We start from the raw sequence: 25311 nt of genomic DNA on the forward strand, positions 1-25311 counted from the left end.
CTACTTCCCCACCTAGCTGCCCCCTGGAAAGGTACTAGAATTAAAAAATATTGGGAAAGGCTGCCTGCAGATGTTGGAATTTGTGCTGGTACTTTTTAGCTGGAAGCCCAGGAGAACTAGAGATGGAGATGAGGTGGGGAAACATTCCAGGAATGGAGAACCAATGAAAAGACCTAAGAAACTGGAGGCTAGTGTCCCTGGATTGAAAAGTATTTCGGGGAGGAGGTCTAAGGTGTCCAATTTGAAAGGTTCTGGGAGAGGCAGGTTCTGGAGGGCTTTGAATGCCAAAAAGGATTTTATAGTTGATACTAGAGGTGATAGGGAGCCACTGAAAAGAGGGGTGAGGTGGTCAGACCTGCCCTTTTTTTAGGAAGCTGAGTGAAGGATGCATCAGTGTAATCTGTAGGCTGCTCAACCTGCTGGTTATTGCAATAAGTCTGTACCAGAGTGGGGGCACTGTCAGAGGAGTGAAGGATGTGTATGCAAGAGATGTGGGGAAAGATAAAATAGACAGGCTTGGACATCCCATTGGATTGGGGAGGGTTTTGTGTGTGTGTGTGTGTGTGTGTGTGTGTGTGTGTGTGTGTGTGTGTCTGTGTGTCTGTGTGTCTCTGTGTGTGTCTGTGACTGGGAAGAGGGTGGTCCCCTTCCCAGGCACAGGGAAGTTAGAAAGATGGGAGGATTTGGGAGAAAGATCATGAGTATTGTTTTGAAGCGCTAGCTGAATGAATCCAAAGTCACTGCTATCTTAGTTTATCATCACCCCACAGAGTAAGCATTACTGCTCTAAGTTTCAACATTTCATATTAGTTGTATTGTTTGGCTAAGATTGATTTCCCTATGGAGCTGTGAATGTTTCCATCACCACCCCATAGTTCCCTAGTCCTGCTTCAAACCATGCCCCCCAGGATCTGGGAACAATAATTGATTCAACTCTTCCATTCTTACTGTCCAACATTTGTTGGACTCCATTCACTATCCCTATGACTTCCAAGACTACCACACTCTTCTGTGACCATTGCTTCTCTAAATCAGCGAAATAGAAGTCCCTGAGATCTTCTAAGACTCTTGCCTTTTGTATTAGTTATTCCTAATCCTGAGGACTTTAGGGAAGCACCAAATGAGAACTTTTTCTTTCCTATGAGATCGAAATTTTTCCAAGTCTCTCTCTAGTTTGCCCCCTAGGTGACAACTTCCCTATAACTTTCAAAAGCCCTAGCAATACCTTATCTTTGTTCCTAGAATGATTAGAAGTGACTTACTCTGGGAGGGCCTGGTTTCTTTGAAATAATTGAGAAGGGCAAACTTCCATTATCTTGTCTTTCAACCAGAGCGCTTCAGGGAGATTGCAGTTATTTTGGTAAATATATATATATATATATATATATATATATATATGTACATACATATATATACATACATATATATATATATGTATTCAATTGGCAACTGTTTTTGTAATTAACATTTTAACCTGCCTGAAGGTTACTTCTGAATTCAGCATTCATTTATTTTTCCTCTTTAAAATTCCCCAACTAAAATTCTGGATCTTGGTCTCTTTGGTCTTTGGGGATTATAGCTAGCAGGAGAAATTTTACCAAACCCAACCCCTTTAAGGGGGCGGGGGGGGAGAGAAAAAAAATACAAATGAGTTATCATAGCTCACCCCTCTTCAGAGGCTCTTATCCAACCTTCAGAAGGTAGCCTCTTTATTAGTGAATTGAGAAAAATGTTCAAATGTGGACCATTTTCCACATTAGAATAAATTCCCCCAAGAAGGGGGTGGACTATCCTTTCCAAGTGATCCATAAGCACAAAACAAATGCCATCTTTCTGAAATGGTTAAGATAGTCTTTGCAGAATACTGAGCTAGACTAAATGACCTCCTGAGATGCCTACAAGCTCTCCAATTAAATTAAAATGCAAGGGATCCCATGACTAGTGTGCTATTACTCATCTTCCCCTAAGGCAAAATCTCCCTTTTTCTCAGTTTGTGCCTTGACTCTTGAATTTGGATTCAGAAGTTACCAGGCTCAGACTTGTCTGACTCTCGTTTTCAGTTAGCTGGGCATGCTTATCTTGTTTTTTGTTATTTGTATCAATCTAGCTAATCTATCAGCAAAAGGGAGACACCTCCTTTATTCTGCACTCTTAAATATCTAAAATGTAGCTAAGGATCAGTGGGGGGTGTGCGGAGGAGGGAAGAAAGAAAGAAAGAAAGAAAGAAAGAGAAAAAAGATTCCTCTGGACAGTCAAAAGAAATGTCCCAAAGTCACTGCATTGAAGCTCATTCTCTTTGCTCACCAGAACTCCTTAGGCCCCCAGCCAAAAGCCTGTTTAGTATTACTTAAGCCAAAATTCCATCTGGTTTAATTACTTGATTTCTTAACAAATAGCAGATTAGAAAAGGCAAGTTGGAAGGGGGGCAGAGCAGAGATTGGCCAGAGAAAAGACATATGAATAGCCAAAAGAAGTGAGAAGTTATGTTCAGAATGAGGCCCTGGAAATTTGGAATCAACAAGGATTCAATTGTCTTCAGCATGCTATGCTTAGTTAGGCAGGTGTGTCAGCCTTCTGGTTAAACCGATCAGGGTTCACCCCAGAATTATGAGGGGCTGAAGTGACTGGGCAGGAGATTTACCGTGGTGAATTGCAGGAATACACAGGAACAGGTGTCAACCAGCAGCCTCATCAGTTCAGCAGGCCTGAACCAGCAGCTGGAACAGCTCATCCTAGACCCCAGATTCATAATTTCTGGGAACAAAGTGGGCCCTGTTAGTGTACAATCAAGAATGCAAAGCAGCAGCCCTGACCACTATCCCAAGCCTGAGTGACTCGAGGGTCCCTCCTCAAGGGAGAGGCTTTTATATCACTCAGGGGCTAGGTGAAAAGTACTGACACAGCTGGGTTTTTTAATGAGGCTCTAGTTCCCACAGGGTAGAAGAATACAAGCTGGGCCTGTGACCCTGAGCTCTGGGGCCTTATCACTATTTCAAGAGAAAATCCCCCTTAGCTCCACTTTCCATAGGGAATCTGTAAAAAGGGGGAAGAAGACAGTGGAGGAAAAGCTATACATATGTCCCCTATCTTGGGTGAGAAAGCCAGGAGCTAAGAGAAGCAAGTAAACAGAAAAGCAAAACCCAGAACATGAATATGTAACTCCTATAGACAGGCAAAAGGGTTGGGACAGAGTTTGGGTCTTTCAGAGCCATTCACAGGCCAATATAACTGATCCACTAAATCTAGGTCTAGATTAGTGTGAATAATGAATCCCCTCAAGTGCCTGCATGTATTTGAATTAGCACTGAAATTATAATTATGTAAAATATGGTAATTGGTTCCAGCCCAATGGAAATAATGCAGTGCAAATTTGAATAATGGGATCACTTAGGGGGATTCATTATATGCACTAATCGGGACCTGGTTGTAACTCATTTTATTTTTGCTTTTTGCTTTTAATTTTACCATTACCTTTTGAATTTACTGTTGCTTTAAGCTCTGAAGATTTGTCTTCCTCCTCTCCTACGTATCAAGACATTTAACAAACTAAGAGGGGGGACTCCATTGATTACCCCACCCACTTCAAGATAATTACTTTTGTTAGGGGAGAACCCTTCTGATCAACTCCATCAATCATAACTGAATACGGGCCTGTACACCTCCTTGAATCAGTCAAAGCAAGGTGGTATGAGAGACTGAGTCACAGAGAAGGAATTTGTATAAAAGGAAGAAGCTACTTTAAGAACTGGGTAGATGCTTCAGGTTCTAAAGCTAAGAGGTTGGAACAATTGTAGCAGGGCTCAGGAAGACTTCGACTGAACTCATAATTTCCCCTCTAAAATAAACTCCCTAAAGCCAAGAGGAGGGACCTTCAGAGGACCTTTTGTATAATGGACCTGAGAGACCATTCTGTTGCCCTAGGCTTAAATAAAAACTATTTAGTGTAATGATGTTACACATAGAAAAACAAAATAAAGGAGGAAAAACCAAGTCACAAAACTAATCTAAATGGGAACCAGTATGTCAGTATACAAAAAAAAAAAAAAAAAGAATTCCACATCAGTGGTCTCTTACCTTTGCAAAAAAGAGAACAGGGTTACATTTTACTTATTAACTTTTCTCCAGGGTAGAGCATCTTGGTTTTTCTAATTAAATAATATTCAATTCCTTTTTGTTTGTTTGTTTCTTTACTTTCTTTTTTCACTTTTATGGACTACTTGAATTTTAGGAGAGTTTTCAGTAGCTCAGAAAAGATGGAGATTATGGAAGTTCTGTACAATTTCAGCCGGGCAATTCTGCCAATCTCCAAATTCTTTGGAGTGGAATCTGTAATCTATAGACTGATGAGCATAACATCAAAACAATTCCTGTCTGATTTTAGAACCCATTATTAAAGTGGAAAAGTATTTGCCATAAAGAGCCAACATGGCTTCATCAAGTCATGTCAGATTAACTTTATTTTCTTTTTATTTTGACTGGGTTACTAGACTGGATGATCATGGAAATGCACTAAATACCTATATTTCTTATATTTCAGCAGAGTTTTTGCTGAATTTTCTCATGCAAGTCATATGAACAAGATGGAAAATTGTGGACTTGACGAAGTATGGGTAAATGGATTCAAAATGAGTTGACTAGCTAGACTAAAAAACAAGTCATATTAGGTTGATGCCAGCTTGGAGAGAAAACCCTAGTGTCCTTGACTATAATTTAATATTTTTTATCAGTGACTTGGAGGAAGATTTAGTTGACATACTGACATTTTCAGATAGCATAAAACTGGAAGAAGTAGATAGTCCACTGAATAGACAAGTCAAGATCCAAAAATGTCTTGCTGGGCTAGAACAGAAGTATAAAAACTTGATATCTTCAATAGGCCTGGACTGGCAGAAAATGTAGTTGATAAATGTTTAACAAAACAAAGAAAAATATAGTACAGAGATAAATCCTATTAATTTGTAGTTTTCTAATCTATAGGGCTCTGTTTCTAGTTGAGTTTGACATCTCTGGCCTAGAACATAGAATTGTATCTAATAAGTTGTAATTTAGTAGGAATAAATGCAAAATCTTATACTTGGCTTCAGCATTTCAACTTCACAAGTATAAGAAGAGAAAATTATGACTAGAAAGCAGTCTATCTATAAAAGATCTTATAATTTAGCAGACTATAAAGTCAGTATGAATCCTCAGTCTGATATGGCATCCAAAAAAGCTTATATGCACTTAGGCTGCTTTAAGAAACATATAGTATCTAGAAAGGAGCAGCTCGATGGCTTAGTGGATAGAGCACTGGACTGGGAATCAGGAAGATCTGAATTTAAATGTGGCCTCAGACACTTACTAGCTATGTGACCCTGGTCAAGTCACTGCCTTGCCTCAGTTTTCTCATCTGTAAAATGAACTGGAGAAGGAAATGGCAAACCACTCCAGCATTCTTTTTTTTTTTTAGGTTTTTGCAAGGGAAATGGGGTTAAGTGGCTTGCCCAAGGCCACACAGCTAGACAATTATTAAGTGTCTGAGGCCCTGAGGTCATATTTGAACTCAGGTACTCCTGACTCCAGGGCCAGTGCTCTATCCACTGTGCTACCTAGCTGCCCCCTACTCCAGCATTCTTTGCCAAGAAAACCCCAAGTATCTTGCACTAGAACAAGGAGTTCTCAGAGTTATTTTCTGTTCTGGAAGGAACTGGAGAGCATTCAGAAATGAAAACTGAGATTTGACCCATGTTTCCAAAAGCTAGGAAAAAATTAGTGATAGAATGTAAACGCAGGTCTGTCCTGGTTATGTGGTCATGACTGTTTCTATCTTGTTTCCTTGTGAAGATTAGTGGAAGGAACAATGTATGATTAGCCTGGAGAAGGAGGTTTGGGGGAGGAAATGGTAGCTATCTTCAAGTACTTGAAGGCAATCCAGTTTGTTTTTCTCCGATCCTGGAGTGAGCTTTTTGTAGATCTTTGCTCTGTCCCAGATATGCATACTGATGGACAAATAGTATCTGCATCAGAGGCATGCTGAAATCTGGGCTATAGGCATTTGTCATGTTGAAGAGTTATTAGCCATGTTCTGCTTGACCCCAGATGGCAGAACTCACCGCAGTGAAGGAAAGTTAAGGAAAGGCAGGTTTAGGCTCCAGTAAGAGCAATCTTAATAATTAGCCTTTTCAAAAGTGAAGTGGTTTGTTTTTGCTGAAATAGAACTTCACCCTTGTTTGATATTGTTTGAATGGTGAATTCAATGAAGGTTCTTGGAATTGGTACAAATGAGTTCAGTTCATATACAATAAACCTTACAATTAAGTAATTTTTTTAAAAAGTGGACTGCATTAGGAATGGAGAGGTTTCTCCATAATTTGAGGACTTGGAACAAAAGCTGGCTGGCTACTTGTGACTGTTGGATAGGGGATTCGTGCTCAGATTGGAATAAATGACTTGAGATTCCTTCCAGTTCTGTGATTCAAGGAGCACTTATTCATTCCCTTAATGAGTTCAATACAACTATGGTCTTGGACATTTTTCTCCTCAAGTTATAAATCACAGTCTGCCCTGCTCTCACTTCATTCTTAGGAGATAACTTCTCCTGCCCACATGCAAAAGTGGGTTTTTTGTATATAGACAGATATGTACACACGTGGATATTTATCTTTATATTGCTGCTGCATACATTTTCTACAGACGTGTGGTCTCTCCCAGTAGAATGTAAGCTCATTGAGAGGGTTGTTTCATTATTTGTTCTTGCATCCCCAGTGTCTGGCACATAGTAGGTCTAATTTACTAAATACTAATTGATTGATTAATTGATCTTGCCTCCCATTCCACAAATAGCCATCAATTGATCTACAGGAACATCCTGTGTGCCAGCCACTGCTAGGTACTGCAGAACAAAGTATTATAGTTCCTGCCTTAAAAGAATTTTTATTCCATTTTGGGAAGAAACCTAAACATATATTCTCAGATGGCTCTCAAATGGCTCTGTAATCTTATCAATCCAGGAATTCTTTCCAATAATGCTAATCTCAGCTCATGCTGTGTTACTCCTGTCCATGTTTGCCCAGAAGTTTACCAGGAAGGCTTCAAGCAAAGTGCTAGACTCTTTTCCTCATATTTTCCTGACATTATGAGGATATCAGTAGACCCATTCTGGCCTTTCACCTGTCATCCTTTGCTTTTTTCATGTGATCAGCTCATCTTCTTTTCCTATGCCATGATTTTTTGATATCCTTTCTTACTATTGGGAATTTCTCTTAGTGTACTTTGTAAGCCTGATGATACCAACCACTTGCCCAACTGTTGCCATTTGTATGATCTTCATCCTTAAGTCTTCTGAGGCAATGGTGGGCTATGTCTATGAATTTCAGCCATATAGCAATACCAGGAAAATGTCAGTATTGAAAATACAGGCCTTTGCTTTCAGGGAAGCTTTGAGTTGGAGCTTGGCAATTTCCCAAAGGCAATCCAGTTTGTTTTTCTCCAATCCTGGAGTGAGCTTTTTGTCCATCTTTGCTCTGTCCCAGATATGCATACTGATGGACAAGCAGTGTCTGCATCAGAGGCATGCTGAAATCTGGGCTGTAGGGATTCGTCATCCACTTGGTCTTTTCTGTATGAGTAGCCAGACCAAATTCCTTTAGATCTTTACAGATTTCCCCTCCTTTCCTCCCCCCCCCCATCCAAGGAGGTCTCAGACACTTGACACTTATTAGCTATGTGACCTTGGATAAGTCACATAATCCCATTGTCTCAAAAAAATATAGCTCCCATGGGGCCTCAATGTTCATGGGGAATCCTTTTATAAACTGGACTCTGCCCTGGACTTTGGTGAATATATATATTCTTTTATGCCTCACTTGATGTTTCTTATCAGAGGATCATTGAAAAGGACTATTTCTGTTGTTAGGTCTTCTAAGGAATTCTGAATGATCTTGATGGAAGATAACCTGCTGTAAGGCACTGCTCTGTCCTAGAAGGATCATATTTTTTTTTAATAATCAACAAAGACTAAATACAGTAAGATCTTTTCTCTTCTTTCAGTTAATTATAATATGATAAAGGTATTATCCATATTTGAATATAGCTTATAAAAGAAATCTGTTCCTTACTAATACCTTCATCAAGAATGTTCTTGGGGGTGGCTAGGTGGTGCAGTGGATAGAGCACTAGCCTTGGAGTCAGGAGTACCTGAGTTCAAATCCGTCCTCAGACACTTAATAATTGCCTAGCTGTATGGCCTTGGGCAAGCCACTTAGCCACATTGCCTTGCAAAAAAAAAACTAAAAAAACAAAAACAAGAATGTTCTTGATTCATAGATAAATAATTCTCATAAGCATTTTATATAAATGGTAGAGCAGGACATAAATGAGTGGTTATTGATGTTCCATAGGTCTTTTTTTGAGATCCCCCCATTTCTTTGGTAGCTTGTCCTTCAGATACTTTATATGTTGGTTCCTTAATATCCTTCCAAATCATATTTCTTACAGCTGTGGTGTAAAACAAATAGAAATGGGGTCCACCGGTCCATACATAAGGTCCCTGGGGGCTCATTTTTTTTTTAGGTTTTTGCAAGGCAAATAGAGTTAAGTGTCTTGCCCAAGGCCACACAACTAGGTAATTATTAAGAGTCTGAGGCCAGATTTGAACTTGGGTACTTCTGACTCCAGAGTCCTTATTCACTGTACCACCTAGTGCCCCTTGGGGGCTCATCTTGACTGAGTTTTAAATGTAATCATATCAATATTTTAATTTATTTTTATTTATTTTGTTCAGTATTTCCCAGTGACATTTGAATCTGGTTCCAGCAGCATTGGGGAGTATTATGGGCAGAAGGGCATCTATGGGAAGCATGGGACATCTCTGACTTAGAGCACAGATCTCTTGGTCTCCTCAGACTGCTTTGTCAGTCTTTGTTCCTTCTTCTGCCAGTTTAACTTGCTTTATAAGTAAATCTGGAGTGTTGATGTCTGTTCTTAGTGGAGAAACAATTTGTTAAAATGGTTTTTGTCCCAGAGTCCCATTGATGAAGCATGCTACCCACCCCCTGACAGAGAGGTAATAGACTCAGGGTGCAGAGTGAAATATTCTTTGTACATGTTTTGTGTGATTAAGCTAGTTTGTTATAAGGGTTCCCCCTCCACCTCCCCACCGGGGAGAGGTGGGAGGTAAAGAAAATAGATATTTGTTCATTGAAACAATTACATTAAAAGAAAAGAATATATCTCATATGGAAAGATTTATATAGAATGGTAGAGTGAAATGCCCAGAAACAGGAGGAAGATTACATGATGCTTTCAATAGTATTTGAATGCTAGAGGTATAACATGAAGCATATATTCTCACACATAGACAATGTGGTTTGTTTTATTTGTTTGTTATATTTTTGTTTCTTTTCTTTTTTTTTTACTTGTTTGTTATAAAATAGGGTTTCCACTTTAGGATTGAAATGTAAACTGATCTTTTCCAGTTTTCCAGTTCAGTGGCTACTGTTGAGTTTTCCAGGTTCCCTTGCATATTGAGTGTAGCATCATCTGTGAAGATTTTAAATATTTTTTTGACTTTTTGCAAGGCAATGGGGTTAAGTGATTTGCCCAGGGTCACACAGCTAGGTAATTATTAAATATCTGAGGTCAAATTTGAACTCAGGTCCTCCAGACTACAGGACTGGTGCTGCTGCCCCATTATAATCTTTCTTATTGGTTGTTGGTTGGTTCTTGTCCTTTGTTAGCAGAGAAAACCAAAATGAATTTTGTTTGAGACATATTATGTTTGAGACAAATTACAGAGTGTCTGACTGTGGCTGTTCATACAAATACCAAGCTTTGAATGCCCTACCACAGGTTGGGCAGAAATAGTCCACCTAGGGTGGGTACTTCAGAATTACGGATGCTATGTTTCCTTTGAGCTACTTCCATTCTGCCTTACCCATACAGCACAGCACCCTCTCTAATGAGGGCACACCATGCTAGGTGGTCCTGTGCAAGTGTCTCTCAAGCTATATAACCAATTCTAAAGTTCTTTTTCTTTTAGGTTTTTGCAAGGCAAATGGGTTTAAGTGGCTTGCCCAAGTCCACACAGCTAGGTAATTATTAATTGCCTGAGATCAGATTTGAACCCAGGTATTCCTGATTCCAGGGCCGGTACTCTATCCACTTTGCCAACTAGCTGCCCCTCTTTTTTATTTAATTAAAGATTTTATTTATTTTGAGTTTTACAATTCCCCCCCCCCCAATCTTACTCCCCCCCCCCAGAAAACAATTTGTCAGGTCAATTCTAATGTTCCTCAATGAGACTTTCAAGGTGTTTCGGCATGGCTTCTTTTGAGCCCCTTGTGAGCATTTGCCTCCATTTTAGCTCGAGAAAGGACCTCAGCATCTGGTATCTTCTCCTGCCAGGTGATCTCCAGGGTCTTCCTAAAACAATTTAAATTGCCTTGATCTTTCTGTATATTCTATATATTCTGGACACCTCTTCTTAATTTCTTCTACTTTTGTTAAGTTACTATTTTTGTTTTTAATCAAGTCCCTTTTTGGTATCTTGATATCTCTAATTTTCTCGATGAGATCTCATCTTTCCTGTTCTGTTGTTTTCTTCTATTTCTTTTATTGCTCCTTCAAGAAAATCTTCTTTCTCCTTGCTATTCTCTGGCATTTTTCATTCAATTGGTTGTATCTTTCCCTTCTGTTTTCCAACTTCCTCAGCTATTTGTAAAACCCCATCAGATAGACATGTTGCTTTCTTGTTCTTCTTTTTCTTTGTAATGTTTCTTTTTGTTGCTTCCTCCTATACAACATTGCCAACCTCTGTCTATAGTTCTTCAGGCATTCTCTCTACCATATCTAATCCTTTAAATCTATTCATCACCTTGACTTCATATTCATGAGGGATGTTGTTTAGATCCTACTTCTATGGTCTGATGGTTTTCCCTACTTTTTTCAATTTAAGCCTAAATTGTACAGTACAATACTCATGATCTGAGTCACAGTCAGCTCCAGATTTTGTTTTAACTGACTATATGGAGTAAGTATAGCCAATCTGCTGCCTGACCTGTGGACCCATTCAAGCTAACTGTAGTGCTGGTTGTGCTCCTTGGTGGGTTACTTTGTATTCATGAATGGGCATTGAATTGTGGATGTGACTCTTGAGGGTTTTTTTTTTTTTTGGTTTGGCAATGTGATGCAGAAAAGCTAAAACGTTGGACACCCCTGGTATAGAGCTTTTCCACTTTTGGTTGCAAAGAATATAATCAATCTGACTTCAGTATTGACCATCTGGTAAGAGCCCTGTGTAGAGCACTGCCTTTTGGATTGTTGAAAAAGAGTGTTTGTTAGGACCAGCAAATTATCTTGACAAAACTCTCTTAGTCTCTCCCCTGCCTCATTTTGCCCACATTCCCTGGATTAATGGAAAAAGCAAGGGAGTTCTAGGAAAAATATCTACTACTGCTTCATTGACTACACTAAAGCTATTCTCTGTGTAGATCACAACAAAAGGTGGCAAGTGCTCAAAGAGATGAAAGTACCAGATCATCTTACTTGTCACCTAAGGAACCTATATGTGGGTCAAGAAGCAACAGATGGGGTGGCTAGGTGGTGCAGTGGATAGAGCACCGGCCCTGGAGTCAGGAGGACCTGAGTTCAAATCCGCCCTCAGACACTTAATAATTACCTAGCTGTGTGGCCTTGGGCAAGCCACTTAACCCCATTTGCCTTGCAAAAAAAAACCCTAAAAAAAAAAGAAACAGATAGAACTGAACCTGAAACAATGGATTGATTTAAGATTGGGAAAGAAGTAAGACATGGCTATATATTGTTGCCTTAGTTAATTAATGTATATGCAGATAGTATCATATGAAATTCTAGACTGGACAAACAAACCAAAAGCTGGCATTAAGGTTTCTAAGAGAAATATCAGCCATCTTAGATATGCAGATGATACCATTCTGATGGCAGAAATGGAAGAATTAGGAAGCCTCTTGATGAGGGTGAAAGAGGAGAGTGCAAAAGCTGGCTTAAAGCTCAGCATAAAAAAAAAAACCACCCTAAGATCTTGACAACTGGTCCCATCACTTTCTGGCAAATTGAGGGAGAATAAATAAAAGCAGTTTCAGATTTTATACACTCAGCTATTACTGCAGGTAATGACTGAGGCCATGAAATTAAAAGGAAAGCTTTGACAAATCTGGACAGCTTGCTAAAAAGCAAAGATATCACCTTGCTAACAAAGGTCTGTTATAGTCAAATCTATATAGCAACGTTTGACTCTAAGGGTTGGATTATAAGGAAAATTGATCGCCATAGAATCAATGCTTTATAATTGTGGTGCTCGAGAAGACTTTTGAGAGTTCCTTGGACAGTCAGGAGATCCAATCAATCAATACTTAAAGAAATTAATTTAGATTCTTCATTAGAAGGATGAGTACTAAAACTAAAGCTTAAATACTTAAACACAAAACAAGAAGATAGGACTCATTGGAAAAGATCTTGAGGTTGGAAAAGGTTGAAGGTAAAAGGAGAAGGGAACAGCAGAGGAGAATCTGGACAGATACTGTCACAGAAGCCATGAACATGGGCTTCTACAGGCTTTGGGAGATAATGGAGGATAGTAGGGTCTGGTATGCTATAATTCATGAGATCTTGAACAGTCAGAAGTGTCTGAATGACTGAACAAGAAGTAGGCTCCCACAAACATTTTTAAAATTCCCAGAAGTGAAATAGAGCAATTTTGTTATACTTTTGTAAACTGAATGTTTTTTTAATTTAGTTTTTTTTAAGTGTCTGAGGTCACATTTGAACGCAAGTCCTCCTGACTCCAGTGCCAGTGCTCTATCTGCTTGCACCCCTTAGCCTCCCTAAACTTAATGTCTTTTTAAAAAATTAATGTGACAAAAGATCACATTTTGTTTTTACATAATCATTCTTCCTTTTCTTTGTGTATTAAAAAGCTTGTTGATAATTTCACAGTTTAAAAATATTTTTAAAAATGGTAAATAAAATGGTTTTTGCACATTCTTTTAGTTTTCCTTCTGAATGTAGCCCTTCTTTCATTTTCATCCTTGAATGCCTTTGGGATGACTATCTTATCATGATTTCTTTCAGCTAATTTTACCCTCCACTACTTCTCTCTGCATTATGAAAAAATACTGCTCATAATGTTCATCACTCTTCTTCTTTTTTATTTTTTGTTTTATTAAAGATTTTATTTGAGTTTTACAATTTTTCCCCCAATCTTACTTCCCTCTCCCCACCTCACCCCCACAGAAAGCAATTTGTCAGTCTTCACTTTGTTTCCATGTAGTACATTGATGCAAATTGAGTGCATCACTCTTCTTAAGATTTTTAGAGATGAATTTATATTCTAAGCCAGTGCTTTCTTTAGCTTCCATATCTCTTCAGTTGGCGACTAATTATTGATTAAAGGAACTTTCTGGGCTCTTTAGTTTCGTTATTGTACCAATTAACACTGGTTAAATCTCTTGCATAAATTATTATAGTCAGTGTCAATATCATTTCTTTTATTGATTTTCTATTTTCCCCAATTGTTCAATTAAGGATTGAATTGTTTTAATCAAATACTTCATACTTTATTCTTCTACAAGTCAATGGTCTGATTGAACACAGACAGCTAACTCAGGTGTAATTGCCACGAATAAATAAGTCATTTCCTGTACATTAAAATAAAATGGATTTAATTCTTTATGGCATTATTTAGAACTTGCCATATCCAAAACCTACCCTATTTTTTAAAATATGTGTTCCTGTTATGAAGTGTGAAGCTTCTTTGTATTACACAAGTTTTTTGACTTCTCTTATTTTTCCTTCCTGAACTATGTTCTCCCATATACTTTTTTTTAGTTTTTTTTTTTTTTTTGCAAGGCAAATGGGGTTAAGTGGCTTGCCCAAGGCCATACAGCTAGGTCATTATTAAGTGTTTGAGACCAGATGTGAACCCAGGTACTCCAGACTTCATGGCTGGTGCTTTATCCACTGCATCACCTAGCCGCCCTCCCATATACTTCTTTACATCCTCAACTTTCCCCACTTTTGCACCGCATTCCCCACTTTTGCATTAAAATCACCCACTTTGTATTTGAGTATAGTGATTTAATTTAGAGGATATAATATAGTTCTTTATATTATTTTTCTGTTACTTCATCCTCAACAATTGATATTGGTGCATGATCTGCATTAATTTTCATAGTAGTATTTTTGCAGATAGTTGTCATTTGTACTACAATATACAATGACTAAATGTCTCAAAAGATATTTCTTGGTTGTCTCTGGGCATATGATTAACCTCACTATGCCCCAAGCCCTTGCCTTGCCTTGCCTCCTAAAGGAGTTCTTTTGAACTATCCTTCCATTTATTTGCAAACTATATCTGTGCAAGAATACCCTTTCTATTGTGCCAACTTTTGCCTCATTATACTACCTCTAAATCAGGGCATTGCCCTTTTAGACAATTCTATCAGGAAGTTTTCCATTCCTTCAAACCTAAATTTACCTCTTTGTAACAACATCTACTCATTTCTCCTGGTTCTGCCTTCTGGGGCCAAGTAGAACAAGATTATTCCCAATACCATGTGTTATCCTTCAGAAACTAAAAGATAACTGTCTTGCTTCTTTAAAAAAAAATACTAATTTATTTATTTTTCCAACTACATGCAAAGATGGTTTGCAACAAATATTTTTAGTAAGATTTTGAGTTCCACATTTTTCTCCCTCCCTCCCCTCCCTCCCTTCCCCTTGACAGTGAGCAATCTGATATAGTTTATACAGGTTTAACTATATTAAATATATTTTCATATTGATCATGTTGTGAAAGAAGAATCAGAACAAAAGGGAAAAAACCATGAAAGGGGAAAAAATAAGATAAAGCATAAAACAATTTTTTAAAATGGAAAATAGTATGTTTGGGTCTACATACAAGCACCATAGTGCTTTCTCTAGATGTGGATGGTATTTCCCATCGCAAATCTTTTTTTTAATCTCTATGGTTTATTTATTTTCATGTCTTGCTTCTTCTAAATCATCTTTTTTCCTGACTAAACATACCAAATTCCTTCAAGTAATCATTTCATGGAATAAACTTAAAATTCTTCATCATCCTATGTTCTTTCCTTTGGATATTCATCAGCTTATTGATATCCTTCCTAAAGTATGTTATTTAACAACTAAACATAATGCACTAGATGCTGCCTCCATTAATTCAGCTTATGATTCTGTCAGCTTTTTTGGTTGCCATATTGCAAATATAGTTGATTCATATTGAACTTGCAATTCATTGAAATCACACTACTATTTAAGAATTGCCTCTCCTGCCCTATACATGTGAAGTTGCTTTTCTTAACACAAGTGTAGGATTTTACATGTAATCAGCAAACATCTTTTAAGAGCCTACAATGTACTAGCACTCTGCTGCATGCTAGGGATACAAAAAAGCCAAAAGACCTCTCTATTCTCAAGATCACAATCTGATTAGAGAAATGCAAATTAAACAACTCTGAGGTGTCACCTCTTATCTATTATATTGGATAATATGGAAAAAAAGGAAAATAATAAATGTTTGGGGAATTGTGGGAAACTGGGACATTTACAGGGGGAGTTGTGAATTGATCCAACCTCTCTGGAATTTGGAATTATGGAATTTGGAACTATGCCCAAGGGCAATAAAAAAGTGCATACCCTTTGGTTTAACATACCACTACTAGGCCTATATCTCAAAGACATCCTAAAAAGGGGAAAGGACCTATTTGTACAAAAATGTCTATGGCAGCTCTTTTTGTGGTGGCTAAGAATTGGAAATTAAAGGGATGCTCATCAATGGGGAATTGACCAAAACTGAGGTATGTGATTGTAATGGACATTACTGTGCTATAAGAAATGACAAGCAGGATATTTTCAGAAAATCCTGGAAAGACTTACATGAATTGATTCATAGAACCAAGAGAATATTGTACACAGTAACATCAAGATTGTAAGACTTAGGGGCAGTCGGGTGGCGCAGTGGACAGAGCACCAGCCCTGGAGTCAAGAGTACCTGAGTTCCAATGTGGCCTCAGACACTTAATAATTACCTAGCTGTGTGGCCTTGGGCAAGCCACTTAACCCCATTGCCTTGCAAAAAACTGAAAAAAAAAGATTGTAAGATTTATTCTTCCTTAAGGGTATTCTTTCTCTCTCATCACACTCAATTTGAATCAATGTACAACATGGAAACAATGTACAACATGGGAATAATGTAAAGACTGACAAATTGCCTTCTTTGTGGGGTGGGGAGAGGGAAGTAAGATTAGGTAAAAAATTGTAAAACTCAAAATAAATGAAATCTTTAATGGAAAAAATAAAGATGAGGAAACTGGAAAAAAAGAATTTTTTGAAATCATTAAAGGAATTTTGAAATTAAAAAAAAGATTTTAAGACTTAGATATTCTCAGCAGTGCAATGATCCAAGACAATTCCAAAGGACTAATAATAAAGCATACTATCCACCACCAGAGAAAAAACTAATATTGTTTGAACACAGACTGAAGCTTGATGTTTTTACTTTTTTTCATTTTTTTCTTTTATTTGAGTCTTATACAAAATGACAAATGGAAATGTTTTATGTAATTGCAAATGTATAACCTCTATCTGATTGCTTACCATCTCAGAGAGAAAGGGAGAAAGGGTAGTTTTTCACCATTCATCCATTTACAAGTTTATAAATTACATAAGTCCATTCCCTCCCCCTTCCCCTTGGTGGCAAACCATTTGGTAAAAGTTGTACATTTATATATCAGCTATTTTAATGTAAGAGGAATTAGGACTAAGGGTAAAGAAAGAAAACCATGAGATAGGAAGGAAAAATATAAAAGAAGTTTTTAAAAAGTGAACATAGTATACATTCAGATTCAATAGTTTTTTTTCTTTGTTTTTCTGGTTGTAGATAGATTATTCATAACAGGTTTCCCAGGATTGTCTTTGATCTCTGAACTGCTGAGAGGAGCTGCATCCATCACAGTTGATCAACCCATAATATTGTTGTTAATGTGTACAACTGAACTCCAAACTTTAAACAAGTGTTAAAATATTTTGAAAAAGAAACTCAAAATCTAATAATAAATAAATAAAAATAAAAAAATCTAATAAACAATAAGCAAACATATATGAACAAACAAGTTATATATAGAATAAATAAGAAATAATAAACAAAGAGAAAGCTCAAGATTAAGAAAGATTGGGGAAGACTTTCTATAGAAGTTGGAATTTTAGTTGAGTCTTGAAGTAAGCTAGTAGACACGGATGAGGAAGGAAAACATATCCAGAGAAAATCTTTTTGTCAGAACAGCAAGTTGGACAGTGTTGTTGGTTTGAAGAATATATATCAAGGAGTAAGACACATTGGACTGTTAGAATGCCAGATGTATTCTTGCCAAAAAAACCTATTTTATGGAGACCTCCCACAGGGCAAGTGCTCACAGAGGGGTCAGAAGAAGTGATACCAAGATACCCTGAAGTCTCAATGAAGAATTTTGGAATTGATTGTACAGCATGGGAGACACTGGCACAGGATGCCCAGCATGGTGTGCCCTTGTCAACAAGGGTGCAGCACTCTATGAGGAAGGCAGAATGGAAGCAGCTCAAAAGAAATGTGACATCTGTAATTTTAGGGCACCCACCCCAGGTGTTCACATGGACTATTTGTGCCCAGCCCCAGTCGGACACACTGCAATTTGTCTCAAACATAATGATGTCATTTTGGTCTTCTTTGATAATGAAGGATAAAAGCCAACCAACACATCAAGGAATAAGAATTTAGGAGAATAGAATAGAGGAAAGGCAACTGGGTTAGGAAGAACATTTTGCATTTATCATAAATGTAAAAAAGAGTTCCTGAGCTTTATTGAGCAGAAATATGGAAAATTATGTCAAAATTTGGTTGCATGGAGAAGTTCATCTGTATTATATATCAATCTCATGATGGCATGCTTGTCCATGTTCTGGATAGTGGATAATACTCTAAGTGATTTCACCAATAGAATGAAACAAGACTGTATCCTTGCTCCTATGCTAAAAGGCATGCTATTTTCAGGAATATCATCAAATACCTTCACTGAGGATGAACATAACATCAAGGTGAGCTACCACACTTCTGGTAAATTCTTCAACTTGAAAAGGCTATAAGCCAAGGCTGAAGTGGAGGGAGTGTTGGTGCATAATCTTCTGTTTGCAGATGATTGTGCCTCAATGCAGCCTCTGAAGCTAAGATGTAACAAAGTATGAGTCAATTCTCTTCTGCTTGTGCTCATTTTAGTCTAACAATGAACACCAAGAAAACTCAGGTGTTCCATCAACCAGCACCACACCATCCATATGGGGAACTATCACTTATAGCAAATGGAGAAGTTCTGAGTACTGCAGAAAAGTTCACTTACCTTGGCAGTGTCCTTTCTAGGGAGATACAGGCAATGATAGAGGTCGACATCCACATTGTCAGAGTTAACTCATTGTTTGGGAGACTCCAAATGAAAGTGTGGGAGAGAAGAGTTATTAGACTACCAACCTGAAGACTAGATCTGTTGTGTTGACCTCACTGCTCTATGCCTGTGAAACCTGAACAATCTACCAGTGCCATGTCAGGAAACTGAATCACTTTCATTTAAATTGTCTTAGGAAGATTCTAAAGATCATTTGGCAGGATAAAATACTAGACACTGAGATCCTTTTTTGAGCTAAACTGCCAGACATTCAAATGTTACTACAGAGAGTGCAACTACATTGCTCAAGTGCCAAATGTATGCTTGCCAAAAAGACTATTTTATGAAGAGTTCACACAGGGCAAGTACTCACAGAGGGGGGTCAGACAAAGTGATACAGCATGGGAGACCCTGGCACAGGACTTCCCAGCATGGTGTGCCTTCATCAGAGAAGGTAAGCAAGGATAGAATTGAAGCAGCTCAGAGGAAGTGTGACATATGTGAGTTTAGAGTACCTACCCCAGGTGTTCACAGAGACTATTTGGGCCCTACCTGTGCTAGAGCATTCTGAGCTCAAATTGATCTAATCAGCCACAGTCAGACACTCTTTAACTTGTCTCTAATGTAGTGATGTCATTTTGGTCTTCTTCAATAATAGAGGACAAGAACCAACCAACCGAAAGAATTATCCCTAGAATTTATTGATCAGGAGGTATATGGGGACGTGGTTGGACCAAAGTTTCAGGAAAATCACTTTGGCACTGAATGGAGGATGGATTGGAATAGAAAGAGACTTGAGGCAAGAAGATCTACTATTGCAAAAGTTCAAGTGTGAAGTGATGCCACCATTCCTGCATTAGAGAGAAGGGATATTCAAGAAGTCTTGCAAAAGTGAAATCAACAAAATCTTGTCATCAGATTGGATATGGGGTGAGGTGAGATATAATGAGAAATTGAGGATGATACCTAGGTTGTAAGCCTGAGAGACTGGGAGGATGGTTGTTGACCTTGACAGTAATAGAGAAGTTAGGAAGCAGGAAGGATTGGGGGGGGGAAGATAATGAGTTTAGTTTTTCATGTGATGGATTTAAGATGTCTGCTGGATGACCAGTTTGAGATGTTGTGAGATTAGAAGTCAACAGAGAGGTTGGGACAAGACAGATAGATTTAAGAATCATCAACTTAGCAATAATTAAATCTCACTGGGAACTCTGAGATCACCAAGTGAAGTAGTATGGAGGGAAAATAGAAGAGTGCCCAGGACAGAGGCCTGTTAGCACTTATGATTAGAGGATCTAAAATATATATGAGTATCTAGCAGAGGATACTGAGAAGGAATGGTCAGATAGGTAGAAGGAGAACCAGGTAAGAGTGATGTTCCAAAAACTTCAAAAGAAGAGTATCAAGGAAAGGGTGATCAACAATGTCAAAGGCTGCATAGAGGTTAAGAAGAAACAGGATTAAGAAAAGCCCATTATTTGACTTTTGGGCAGTTAAGGTTTGACAATTAAAAGATCAGTGGTAACTTTAGAGAGAACAGTTTTGCTGCAATGATGAGGTTGGAAGCTGGATCATAAGGGGTTAAGAAAAAGTGAGAGGAGAGAAAGTGGAGACATTTAATACAGATGACCTTTTCAAGGAGTTTAGTCAAAACGGATAGGAGAGACATAGGATGAGTTTTCAGAAAAGGAAATAAAAATTATCTATAGTCACATAAAAATGTTCTAAATCACTATTGATTAGAGAAATACAAATTAAAACAACTCTGAGGTACAACTTCCTACCCATCAGATCGGCTAAAATGACAGAAAAGGAAAATAAAATTCCAGAGGGGATGTGGAAAAAAACAGACACTAATGCACTATTGGTAGAGCTGTAAACTGCTCTAACCATTCTGGAGAAAAATTAACTATGCCCAAGGAGCCATAAAACTGTTCATACCATTCGGTTTAGCAATATTGCTACTAGGTTTGTACCCCAAAGAGAGTAAAGTAAAAGGAAAATGGCCCATATATACAAAAATATTTATAGTATATCCTTTTGTGGTGGCTAAGAATTGGAAACTGAGGGGATGCTCATCAATTGGGGAATGTCTGAACAAGTTGTGGATTATGATTGTGATAGGTTACTATTGCACTATTAAAAATGAAGGAATGGGGCAGCTAGGTGGCACAGTGGATAGAGCACCAGCCCTGGAGTCAGGAGGACCTGAGTTCAAATCCGACCTCAGACACTTAATAATTACCTAGCTGCGTGGCCTTGGGCAAGTCACTTAACCACATTGCCTTGCAAAAACCTAAAAAAAAATCAGTTAGTAAATCAATAAATCAGTAACAGCAATATTGTAATGATAATCTGTGAAAGACTTAGATACTGGGGCGCCTAGGTGGCGCAGTGGATAAAGCATTGGCCCTGGAGTCAGGAGTACCTGGGTTCAAATCCGGCCTCAAACACTTAATAATTGCCTAGCTGTGTGGCCTTGGGTAAGCCACTTAACCCCATTGCCTTACAAAAACCTAAAAAAAAAAAGACTTAGATACTTTGATCAGTACAGTGATCTACAACAGTTCCAAAGGTCTCATGATGAAAAATATCATCCACCTCCAAAAGAGAACTGATTAACTCTGAGTGCAGATTAAAGGATTTTTTTTTTTAGATTTTTCAAAGCAATGGGGTTAAGTGGCTTGCCCAAGGCCACACAGCTAGGTAATTAGTGTCTGAGGCTGGATTTGAACTCAGGTACTAACAATCATTTTTTTTTAAGGTTTTGAGTTTCATCTTTTTCTTCCTCCTTCTCTTCCCTTCCTGTTCTTCTGACAGAAAGTGATGTAATATAGACTATACATGTATAACTATGTTAAACATAGATTCCTATTAATCATGTTGTTAAAGAAGAAACAAGTCAAACTGGGAAGAAAACATTAGAGGGAAAAAAACATAACACATAAGACAACTGTTAAAAAATGAAGATAGTGGGGCTGACTAGGTGGCAAGGTGAATAGAGCACCTGCCCTGGAGTCAGGAGTGCCTGGGTTCAAATCCGGTCTCAGACACTTAATAATTAGCTAGTTGTGTGGCCTTGGGCAAGCCACTTAATCCCATTGCCTTGCAAAAAAAAAAACTAAACTAAAAAAACCTAAAAAAATGAAGATAGTAAATGGTCTTCATTTAAACTCCACAATTCCTTCTCTGGATATGAATTGTATTTTCTATCACAAATATTTTAGAATCGATTATTGTGCTGCTGAAATGATCTAGTCCATCATAGTTAATCATCATCCCATTTCGATGTTAGTGTGTACAGTATTCTTCTGGTTCTTCTCACTTCACTCAACATCAGTTCATTCAAGTCTTTCCAGACTATTCTGAAGCCCTATCCTTCATAATTTCTTATAGAACAGTAGTGTTCCATCACATTCATATATCTTAACTTGTTTAGTCATTCCCCAATTGATGGGCATCCCCTCAATTTCCAATTCTTTGACACTGAAAAGAGTTGCTATAAATAATTGTATATATGTGGGTTTTTTTACCCTTTTTCATGATCTCTTTGGGATACAGATATAGTGGTGGTATTGCTGGGTCAAAGGGTATGCACAGTTTATTGCCCTTTGGGCGTAGTGGAAATATGTTTTGCATGACTTCAAATGTATAATAGATATTGTATTTCTTGCCTTTTCAATGACTGAAGAAAGGGGTGGAGAGAGGGAGAGAATTTGAAACTGAAAATAAAAATAAACTATTTTTAAAAGGGATATAGAATAATAGTGACGATAGAAGGATCAAGTCAGAGTTTTTTAAGGATGGAGAAGAAATGAGAATGTTTATAGGCAGTAGGGAAGGGACCAGGAGATACAAAAAGATTGAAAATAAGTTACAAAATGGGAATGTCAAATGGGGCAGTCTGTTGGAGGAGACAGAATGGAATGGAATTACTTGTACAGATAGAGGGATTAGTCTTTATAAGGAGTAAAGCCACCTCTTCATGTAAGTTGGGGTGAAGGAGCAAATAATGGCAGAAGACATCTGAGTGTTAGAGATGAGAAAGAGTGAGGTCATGGGCAAAGGTCTCAATTTTTCTGTAAAATGTATGCCAAAGTTCTGTGATGAGAGGTTGGGGTGGCGAGGGGCCATAGGAGGGATGAAAGGAGTTGAAAGAGCTGCTGTGGAGAGTAAGATAGTGACTTAATAAGGGAGATGTAAAAAGATTGCCTTGAAGCATTGAGGGTCCAGTTGGGATTGTGTATCATGAATTTGTAGTGGAGCTAGTGAGAATAGTTGCATGATTTTCTCTACTTCATTTAGCAGCACATATATTGGAATGAAGGTGGTGGATGATGGGAGTCATTCAAGGCTGAGGCTTGGCCATGTGATAAGGGGACCAGAAACCCAGAAGACAAAAACAATGTAGAGTTGAACTTGTGGATAGTATAGACAAAGAGTAGGATCTGATATGGGAGGGCAAAGGAAGAAATAGAAGGCCAATAGATTACAGTCAGATAAAGGGATTTTGGAATTTTTGATGATGAAGGTGGTACATTTGTGGGTGATGATAAAATCAAGGATATGTCCATCTTTGTGTGAATGAATAGATAATAGGAAGTGAACAGGTGAAGGAACTGAATAAATTAGGGTGTTTGAGGGGAAGTCAATATGTATGTGAAAGCTCCCTAGTGTAAGGGAAGAAATTGAAGAGGAGGGAAAAACTGTGAGCCAAGTATCAAACCCATTGAGAAAGGAGGGGAAGTAACCTGGAGTTCTATAGATAATATCTGCCAGGATTTTGATTGGGTAATTACAAAATGATGGTGGTAGGGGGATAACCTGGAAGTAGTAATGACAAACAAATAGTATTCCAATTCCTGGGCCTGATCTGTGAGCCCTGGATGATGAATGAAGGTGTTGCCAGTACTGGAAATGGTGGCTATGGATGCTGTTTCATTGGGGGATCCAGATTTTGCTGATTACTGGAAGACAGAAGGATTGGGAGAGAAAAAGATTCAAGATGAAGGGAAGTTTATTAGAACAGGCATTCCAGAGGGCACAGCTGAAGGGGCAGGTGGCATTTGGTTAGGACTTTGGGGTGGGAAGGATGAGGGAAATGTAAATAAGGAATCAGATGCTGGTAGGTGGGGAATAGTGTTTGGATAATTATCGGTAGGGACTCAGAATTACTAAGATGTGTAGGGTATAACCACGTTTAGAGGAGGATTGGAGATTAGGCAGGGGGCAGGGCATGAGGAGATGGAAACCCTTGCCTCCCCCCCACTGACTTTCCTCATCTTCTTTCCTCAAGGGAAAGATGCAGCATGTTTTTCCATTATTTATAATGTAAAATTCAAGCTCATGGCTTGACATTCAAGGCTTTTTATAACTGAATCTACCCTCACCATTAAACCTTATTTTCTCACTGTCTTGGGAATTTGTATATCATTTGACATAAGTGATTTATCACAAGCAAGGAGTCCTCAAATAAAAAGTTTCCATTTCTGTTTGGGGAATGCAGTGCTTCTTTCTATACATCATGGCCCATCCTTTAAGGTATTCATATTGTCTAATGCTATGAACCATTAGAAACTCATCAGTTACGAATATACAGCACTTCCTTTTTGTGTACTATATAAAATATATCCAACAGATATAGGTTACTTCCTGTATCTGTTCCTTGAGAAAAAGAATAAATAAAATTCCACCTTATCCAAATTCTATCCTATGATATGGGAAAGATCATCATGTAAAGTAATAGCTCCTATTTTTGTTGTTCATTCATTTACTTTGCATAACCCACTTTGGGTTACTTCCCAGAAGGTAGTTGCTACCTTGAGGTTTAAAGGAATAGCCCATGGAGCCCCACTTCTTCTTTTTTTTTGCAAGGTAATAGGGTTAAGTGACTTGCCCAAGGCCACACAACTAGGTAATTGTTAAGTATTTGAGGTCAAATTTGAACTCAGGTCCTCCTGACTCCATTGCGCCACCTAGCTGCCCCAGCCCCACTTCTTATGAGCTTTCCACTTGTGTGCTTTCTATTAACAGCCAATTTCTTCTTAGCAAATAGCTAAAAAACATTCCTCCCCAAAGCTAAATACTATATCACAAAGACTCCCATCACAATGTAAAGAATTGGAGAACAATGTTAGTAAGGTGTGCATACAGGGGATATGCATACTACTCTGGGGCTACAAGACTCAGAAGGCCTTTCTCCCTGTATGCAGTCCTCTCTTTGTCCCAGAAAAAGCTCTCTCCTGAATCCATAGTCATCTCTCTTCTCTGATGCCAGGGGTCATATAGCTAAAAGCTTGCTCCTCCCTTGGGCCTCTCTTTATCCATATCTGTCCGAAGTACTTTTCTCTGTTCCCTCAACTGAGCCTTTTACTCTTTAAAACTGACTACCCTACAGTTGGCTGATGGGACCTGGAGGATAGAAATCCCCTCCTTTCAGCACCCCCTCCCTCTCTCCATAATTTCTCCAAGTCTAGGCCTTGACTCATTCCAAGGCTTAGCTAGGTCATGACTACTTGGTCCAGCCAATCAAAATGCTTCATTTTGACTCTATCAGAGAAGTATTCATACTTTGTAGAGAGGCTGTGGAAAACTCCTTAACACCTCCTTCTACTCATTCTTCACACCTTGTTGTGAGGTTGTGGGAGGACTCCTACAGTTCAGCGAGCAAGTGCCTACTACATGAAATATTTTCTTTACCATAGTCCTGGGAAGTATGTTTTTCAGAGAAGAAGAAAGTTAGGTTCTGAGAGCTTAAATTCCTTATCTCCAATCACAGCTGGAACAGGCATCATCTTTGACTCCAAGTCAGTGGTCTTTTTACTACTTACTTTCCATACCATTACCCATCTATGGATCTCAGTTT

This window comes from Macrotis lagotis, chromosome X (genome assembly GCF_037893015.1).
Source record: "Macrotis lagotis isolate mMagLag1 chromosome X, bilby.v1.9.chrom.fasta, whole genome shotgun sequence".
Taxonomy (NCBI): Eukaryota; Metazoa; Chordata; class Mammalia; order Peramelemorphia; family Peramelidae; genus Macrotis; species Macrotis lagotis.